This window comes from Siphateles boraxobius, unplaced genomic scaffold (genome assembly GCF_051911475.1).
Source record: "Siphateles boraxobius isolate OS27281-9 unplaced genomic scaffold, OSU_SipBor_1 22, whole genome shotgun sequence".
In the NCBI taxonomy this organism is placed as follows: Eukaryota; Metazoa; Chordata; class Actinopteri; order Cypriniformes; family Leuciscidae; genus Siphateles; species Siphateles boraxobius.
Window position 1 is genome coordinate 24,246,379 of NW_027508833.1, and position 9,058 is coordinate 24,255,436.

General features: G+C 43.1%; 1 long non-coding RNA gene across 3 annotated transcripts; it reads left to right on the top strand.

Moving 5' to 3' along the window:
- Window positions 1–1,921: 1,921 nt before the first annotated feature.
- LOC143746944 (uncharacterized) lies at window positions 1,922–7,018 on the top strand. Of its 3 annotated transcripts, none has more exons than XR_013206638.1 (2): window positions 1,922–2,542; window positions 6,777–7,018. It is a non-coding gene; the product is annotated as an uncharacterized LOC143746944 (long non-coding RNA). The 3 variants fall into 3 exon arrangements; XR_013206637.1 differs by lacking the exon at window positions 1,922–2,542 and adding an exon at window positions 4,107–4,454; XR_013206639.1 differs by lacking the exon at window positions 1,922–2,542 and adding an exon at window positions 6,408–6,494.
- Window positions 7,019–9,058: the final 2,040 nt, after the last annotated feature.

A 9,058-nucleotide genomic window follows, 5' to 3' on the forward strand; every position in this document is an offset into this window, starting at 1 on the left:
ATAAAAATCAGTGCATGTTTGAACAAAATAACAAAAGTGCATGTCTGTACATACATTTTCTATTAGGTTAGATTAACACATTAACAATTTGAAAAGAAAATAATGGGTTACGTTTATTATTATTATTATCATAGTAGGCTAATTTTATACAGAACCCAAAAAGAAAGAGAGTCAACTTCAACAGAGGCTTAAAGGAGAGCACTGGCTTTGAATGTACGAAAACGAAATAATAATCTTGGTTCCATCTGTTCTATTATGCAATCACAGTTTACCAGTCATATTTCAAACACTTGGATATCCTCACTTTGTGCTTTTTATTTTAACTCATGTTCTGTTGAAACTGGCTTTACTTCCTATCTGTTTAGTGTATCAAAATCCCTATGTGCAAAAATAATAATAGTAGCCTAATTAAAAAAATGAAATAATTTAGAGGTAGGGTAGGCAATTTCGGAGAGGCTAGCAATAGCAAGCTAGCATTGAAGCATAAGATCCCACTAGTGTTGCTTTCTTCAACGAAAATTATGACTAAATATCGTCATCAACGAACCTTTATCACGTGACGAAAACGAGACGAGATGCAACGTTAATGCTGGTCATGTGACGATGACTATAATTAAATGAAAAATACAATATTGTTAAAGAATAAAAACAAGACTAAATGTCGTTTACAAAATAAAAATATGCTAAAATGTCTCTTCATTTTCGTTGGACGAGACGAAATGTTGTAACGTTATTTTGTCTCGTTTAGTAGCGTTATTATTTTTAATTTGCAGTATTTCTGTTTCCAGTCTCACTTCAGGGGCTGTATCAGGTCGCACTACGCAGACGCAGGCGACGTCACTTCCTCAAGCCCAACTCGTGGCATTATTTAGAAGATGCAGCTGCGGTGAGTCAGTGTAAACGATAACAAACAAAGTTAAGGCTGACATAGAGAAAGGGACCGATGGCCGGCCAGCCGTGTCACGGTTCCTAAATCCTATGTCTCCTTCTTGTCTCGTGTTTCTGTTGTTGTGTGTGTGTGTGTGTGTGTGTGTGTGTGCTGATTAGGTGGGCGTAACAGCCCATTAGCAATCATCAGCGATCACTCATCACTCCCGTCAACAGCTGCAGCTCATCTCATCATGTGTATACATGTATATACTCATCACTTTCTCATCTCCTTTGTCAGATCGTTGTTTGTGGTTTCCCGGTGTGTGTGTTCCAGTCAGCGTCTCGAGTCTTGTGCCTTCCTTGTTCCTGTTTATGTTCCTGTGGATTACGTTGGATTATTCTCATCACTGGACACTATTCACCACACTGCTGCACGCTCTTCTCCAGATCCATCTGACCAATCGGGGTCCCTGCGCCACTAACCTGTCTTCTCTGGACTTACTACTTAATACTTCAAATATAATAAATAGTTTCACTTGCATCTTGCTTCCTGTTCTCTTTACCTGACAGAATGATCTGACCACCCATGGAAGCAGCGAGTGGATCTTCAAGTTCACTGGATGCATTCGTGAACAGCAGTATTCAGAGAATGGACACGCAGGAGAAAAACCTCAACGATACAGCTCGCGCCGTTCAGGCTTTAGTGGCGCAGGTGTCCAGGCTCACCCAACAGATCCAACAGCTTCGGATTCCCACTGCGTCACCCACACCGCCGATTCACCCACCACCACCAGCAGAGCCCTCCCAGTCAGAGCCTCGTCTGCCGGTTCCCGAGTCCTATTCAGGTGAATCTAACTACTGTCAAGCTTTCTTAACCCGATGTGAAATGCACTTCTCTCTTTAACCCAGGACATTCCAGGAAGAGTGAACCAAGGTTGCGTTTGTACTGACATTGCTGTCTGGGAGGGCGGCGCTATGGAGAATGGCGGTGTGGGGAAATCAGGACGAATGCTGCTCCTCGTTCCAGAGGCTCTCCGACGAGATACGGCGGGTATTTGATCGATCCGCTGCGGGAAGAGAAGCTGCTAGGGTGCTGGCGGATCTACGGCAAGGAGAGAGACCCGTATCTGACTTTTCGATTGAGTTTCGAAACCTAGCAGCAGAGAGCCAATGGAACGAGGAGGCGCAGTGGGACATGTTCCTGCATGGGCTGGCTGACCGAGTTCAAAAGGAAATCTACGCCATGGATCTTCCCACCAAGCTCAACGACCTCATTGCTCTGGCCCTGAGAGTAGACGCACGTCTTTCACGAATAGATCGACGAGTTCAACCTAACCGTCCTTCTGCAGGGATCAAGGGACAGCGTCCTGGAGGCGGGGGCGCGGTCAGCCCCGTTTACGATCCTGAGCCCATGCAGGTGGGTCGAGCCCGGCTTTCCCGGGAGGAAAAGGAGAGGCGGAGATCCCTGGGCCTTTGCATGTACTGTGGAGGAGCTGGACATTGCGCTTACAGTTGTCCGTTAAAAGGCCCAGCCCGACAGTAAGTATGAGGCTACTGTCGGGTGGGATCTCTGCCGAGAAGACCTCATCCACATCTACTCTCCTTCAGGTAAGGCTCCGATGGTCAACTCACCTCCACGACTGTCGGGCACTTCTGGACTCAGGGGCTGAGGGTAATTTCATGGACCACAACTTTGCACGCCCATTTCAAGTTCCCCTCAGTGTAAGGAACTCAGCTTTTTGGAAATATTAATAATCAATAATATCTTGTTATTATTAATTATAAATATTTGGGTCAGTTAATTGGATTAACTTGATGTGGCTGAATTAATATTACAATCAATTAATCAGTTCTTCCAACGAACTCTTTTGATTATTAATTTATTCTAATAAAGGGTATCTTCCATGGCCACCGAAGAATAATTATTTCTTCGCCTGTACAGTACTTTGAGCCAGTAGCAAAAACCGTGATCGTAAAGTGACTTGTATTGCAAACAAAACAGAACCAAATACATATTATGTACAAGTTTTATTAACTAAATATAGATATTTATATGAATATAAATAAACTAAACAACATACACACATGAATACATAAATAGGTTAGTGATAGGATGAAATTGGAAACCGGAAGAGGGTCTATGAGAAGAACCATCAGAATTTCATTTTCACATTTCATTGAATTGAATACTTGCATTTGTAATGGGAACAATTCTTGAAGTTGTTGAAAATTGAAGTCGTTGATGGTTCCGGCAGTGTCAAGTGGAAGTTGGTTGAGCGTTCTCTTTCTCCAGGACCGCATGGCTGGTTTGGGCAAGGCCTGGGACTCTGTTGAGGCCACGCCGAGCACCCAGGAGAAGTGAGGAAGTCAGAAGGATGGGTGATTGGAGTCATTGTTGTTTGGAGTCTTTGTTCCAAAACTCTTGAGATTGTCCTTGGTTCTTTGTGAGAGAGTCACCTCTCTCCTGCCTGAGCCCATATCTGGTTGGATTGAGGCCTGCTGGGCCCTGGGGCCCCCGTGGAGGGGGAAGGGGGTTCCCCAGTAACACCAGAACAGTGTTCCGGCTGGATGAAAGAACTAAGAGAGGGCGGTCACTGTTGCCTGCCTCTGATATACCCTGAGAAAAGAACCAACCCCTAAGGTTTGAATGGACCTATGAGTAAGGTGACATGTCCGAGAGGGGAAGCGGCTCTTAGTTGATTTATGGTCTTCGTCCCCAGCATGCTTAGACTGTTCATTCAAGCTCAAATAGACATAACAAATTCACATTGCATTCTAAGAGAAGGTGATGTACATCAAAGTGTGTGTCATTAAATGAGGATTAATTTGCTAGGAAGCATGATACAGGTGAGGTTATATTGACCGTTGGGTGGTTGTTCAACCACATACACCCCAATCAAACATACCATGTTGTTATACCTAATAGTACACGAGACAGTAAATCACAGTTTCTGTGAGGCATGTTCCTTCATAGATCAGAGTAACACCGCAAAGTTTATTTAATTAAAGATGGTCTCTCTCTCTCTTAAGCATGTGGCGCATGTGGCCACATTCCTTTGAGGTCGTAAAGTCTGTTATCAGTCTTAAAGTGTTCTGTAACCGGACACCCGGCTGACAAAGTAACTTCATTTGTGAGGTTAGTTTTGGGGGAGAGTTTCATAGACCTTTATATTCATTAAATATAGTGAATATGAATAATTAGTGTGTGTCTGATTGGTCCAGACCCTACATCAGACACCTTTCGCACCCGATTGCAGTACACGCCCTCAATGGTCAAAGACTCCCCACTATCTCACTGGCAACCGAAGACATCACCCTTATCACATCAGGCAATCATACCGAGACCATCTCCTTTTACATTCTGGACACTCCTCTTGCACCCATCGTCCTTGGTCACCCCTGGCTCACCCGTCACAACCCCAAAGTGGACTGGCAGCTCAAGTCTGTGTTGGCGTGGAGCAGTTATTGTCAGAAGTCTTGTCTTGTCTCTGCTTGTCCGTCTGTTTCTGTCCCTGTGTTTCAGGAGGAATCAGTGGATTTATCTACCGTGCCCACGGAGTACCTGGACCTGAAGGAGGTGTTCAGTAAGTCTCGGGCTGCTTCTCTTCCCCCGCATCGTCCCTATGACTGTGCTATAGAGTTACTGCCAGGTACGTCTCCGCCTAAGGGCAAGTTATATTCACTCTCTGTCCCAGAGAGAGAGGTCATGGAGAAATACATTTCTGATTCTCTAGCAACGGGATTCATCCGCCCTTCCACTTCTCCAGCGGAGGCGGGGTTCTTTTTTGTGGGGAAGAAGGATGGATCGTTGCGACCTTGTATTGATTATTGGGGGTTGAACAACATTACGGTAAAGAATACTTATCCTTTGCCATTGATGTCTTCAGCCTTCGAGAGGTTGCAAGGAGCATCTATCTTCACGAAATTGGATTTAAGGAATGCTTATCATTTGGTCCGCATCAGAGAGGGGGATGAGTGGAAGACCGCGTTAAACACCCCCAGGGGGCACTTTGAATACTTGGTTTTACCTTTCGGCCTATCCAACTCCCCAGCGGTCTTCCAGGCACTTGTCAATGACGTTTTGCTAGACATGGTTGATCAGTTCATATGTCTACCTGGATGACATATTGATTTTTTCATCGTCTCTCCAGGAACATGTACAGCACGTCCGTCAAGTGCTTCAGATGTTGCTAGAGAATGGGCATTTTGTCAAGGCGGAGAAATGCGCTTTTCATGCACAGTCTGTTCCTTTTCTAGGCTACATCATCTCGGTTGAGGGAATGCGCATGGATCCTGAGAAGGTTAAGGCTGTGGTGGATTGGCCAAATCCAGATTCCCATAAGGCCCTACTGAGGTTCCTGGGGTTGCAAATTTCTACTGGCGGTTCATTTGCAATTTCAGCCAACTAGCCGCACTTCTGTCCGCCTTGACCTCCCCCAGAACGACGTTCAGGTGGTCAGACGCAGCCGAGGCGGCGTTTGCTAAACTGAAGGGTTGCTTCGTTTCAGCCCCCATCTTGATAACCCCTGATCCATCACGTCAGTTCATGGTGGAGGTCGATGCGTCAAAGTTGGGGGTAGGTGCAGTGCTATCCCAGCGTTCTCCTTCAGACGACAAGCTGCATCCTTGCGAGTTTTTTTCTCATCATTTATCCCCTGCCGAGCGTAATTATGACATCGTTAGTTTTGACCGTGGTGGACCGATTCTCGAAGGCGGCCCATTTCATTCCCTTGCCCAAATTACCCTCAGCCAAGGAGACAGCGTTGATTGTCGTTAACCACGTCTTTCGGCTACATGGCCTCCCGACAGACGTGGTTTCTGACAGAGGACCCCAATTTGTGTCCAAATTTTGACGAGATTTTTGTAAATTCCTGGGTGCGACTGTCAGTCTGTCCTCTGGGTTCCATCCCCAGAGCAACGGTCAAACGGAGCAAGCCAACCAGGATTTGGAGAGATTTGGAGAGAACGTTGCGATGTTTAGTGTCCAAGAATCCTTACTCTTGAATTCAGCAACTGTCTATGGTGGAGTACACCCACAACACGTTGCCAGTGTCATCCATGGGCCTATCACCATTTGAGTGAAGTGTAGGATACCAGCCACCTATTTTTCCTAGTGTGGAATCCGAAGTCGTGGTCCCCTCCGCACACGCCTTCGTCCAGAGGTGTCGCCGCACTTGGACTAGAGCCCATGAGACTCTACTCCAAGTGGGGGCGCGCACCAAGGCCCGCCACCGGCGTAAGCCTCCCGTATACCTATTTGGTTCCAAAGTGTGGCTTTCTACCAAGGACATTCCTCTCCGCTCTGTTTCAAATAAGCTTGCACCTAAATTCATTGGCCCGTTCTCTGTCACTAAAATCATTAGTCCGGTGACAGTCCACATCAATCCCCCTCCAGTGTACAGGAGGATTCACCCTATCTTTCATGTATCCAAAATTAAGCCTGTTTTCTATGCTTGCATTAATCCACCAGTCCCGGCGGGGTCAATCGTGTTCTGAACTCGAGACGGAGGGTACGCGGATTTCAGTACTTGGTGGACTGGGAAGGTTACGGTCCGGAGCAGAGAAGTTGGGTACCAGCTAGAGACATCCCGGATCACTCCATTATCGATGATTACAATCGGCAGGTACAGGGAGTCTGGGAACGCCTGGAGGCGTTCCTAGGGAAGGGGGTACTGTCACGGTTCATAAATCCTATGTCTCCTTCTTGTCTCGTGTTTCTGTTGTTGTGTGTGTGTGTGTGTGTGTGTGTGTGTGTGTGTGTGTGTGTGTGTGTGTGTGTGTGTGTGTGCTGAATAGGTGGGCGTGCCAGCCCATTAGCAATCATCAGCGATCACTCATCACTCAACAGCTGCAGCTCATCTCATCATATGTATATATACTGATCACTTTCTCATCTCTTTTGTCAGATCGTTGTTTGTGGTTTCCCGGTGTGTGTGTTCCAGTCAGTGTCTCGAGTCTTGTGCCTTCCTTGTTCCTGTTTATGTTCCTGTGGATTACGTTGGATTATTCTCGTCACTGGGCACTATTCACCACACTGCTGCACACTCTTTACCAGATCCATCTGACCATCGGGGTCCCTGCGCCACTAACCTGTCTTCTCTGGACTTACGACTTAATACTTCAAATATAATAAATAGTTTCACTTGCATCTTGCTTCCTGTTCTCTTTACCTGACAAGCCGGGGTTCGTCTTTTGGAGAAAAAGAAGAAACGACATTTGGAATAACGTTCATTACATAGAAGTGGGAAAGAAAACGGAATGTGTTGTGGAAAAAGATGGGAGAAATGCGGTCACAAAATCACAGGAAAAAACACCACAATATATATATATTGACACAAGCACACAATATATATATATTGACAGGCAAGAATATCGACTGACCGACATTTTTTAGCCCTGAGACTTCCACAGAAGATATACAGTAGTACATAATGTCATTTTTTAATATTTAGACCACTTCTATTACTGATTACAGTAATTAGTATCATCAGGATGTGAAGAGAGTTTCAGTATAGCATTTATTTAAAAAAAATACCTTTAATCTCCCCTCAGTTAAAAAAACAAACAAAAACGAATTAAAACCCAGTAATCAAATATTAGCCCATTGTTCTATGACTAGTTGTGAACTTCAGAAAAGTGTTCATTATCCAGGATAGTAACATGTCTGTGTCCCTATGCATAGTCGAATTAAAGCAAATCTATATACATATGGCAGGATTGCACAGTGTATACACAAATCAGATATAAAATCAGCATGTGAAAATATATTGTATTTAATTACTATTTTGTTTTTATTTGAATGAACATAAAGCTGCAGGCGTGTTTCTTATCAATTATTGTAACTAAAGGAGTGAATGACTTTTTAACCCTTCAACTGGAAACATTTTGGAAACAAAAATAGCAATCAAGTAGCTGCATAATTTCTAATGGCTGTTAATGTGCAGTATTCTTAGCTTATTTGAGTGATGGAGATAATCGGACTATTCCCATTTCTAAAGAATATAGATAGATCTATGGTTTATTTATTGGAAAGTTTTTTGTTTTTAAGGTTTTCTGCTAACTCTTTGCAATCTCTGGGTCAGTTCAAGCCATTATATTTGTTGAAGGCCACACAGCAGTTATTACGTTATTCCAGCTTATTATTTTTTCCTTGTAATCATGTTGATCCCATGCCACTATTACAGATGAGAAACGTTGAGTCATTTTAGTCACTAGATGGCGGTGTGTTCAAACAATAAAAATAAGAAGAGTCCTATTTCAATACCCACGCCCATTAAGGGAGATCACGAGATCATTTGATATTGAAATGTTTTTGTTCATTCATTCACATTATATGACGTATTAACACATGAATAGGCAATTTACCGATCTTTAACATCCAATGGAATGTTCCTGCTATAATTATTTGTTTCAATATAGGTCCGAAATTTTAGCAGAACGTTATTATTAACTAAATTAAGCCCTGTCTGAATGCTCACAGAAAGTTTGGTGGCTATTTTTGTAACAACATTCACTTGAAAATTATGAACTTCTTTTGGGAACAGAATTGTACCGATTCCCTATTGGCTGAAACGTGCCTATACCTTTGCTTGTGTTTAGCCCTATCATTTGTCATTCACACATCTCAAGTGGTGTAATCAGGCACTTTTTAGTGCTATAAATGCCACATTGTTGGTTTTATATACTTAATGTTTTGCTGACGTTGCAATTTAGAGTTAAATTCCATCAAATTGAATTGAGATATTATTCATATTTTGAATTAAGAATTTTAAAAAGAAGAAAAAACTAGCACTTAAAAAACATTTTTTTGTGTTTTTTAGCAAGGGAATGGACCATTTAGTTTATGTGATACTTTATAAATAAATAAAAAAGAAAATGTGTTTAAATTTCATTTTTAGATAATTTATATGTATATGCTATTTTTAATTAAATGGCCATTAAGCTTTCTTTTTGTCTTTCTTATTCCAGTTATTTGCTATAAATTGTTAATACACTGTTATTGATGGTTATAATTATTGCCAAGATTGTGCCCAGGGCCGGACTGGGACACAATTTTAGGCCGGGAAATCCTACACCCATCCAGGCCATCCACCCAAATAAAATTTAGAAACACGGACAACCCTGTTTTTACATTTATTTCACAGTATGACCATAACATAAAAACATAAACAACAAACCTAGTAAAGCA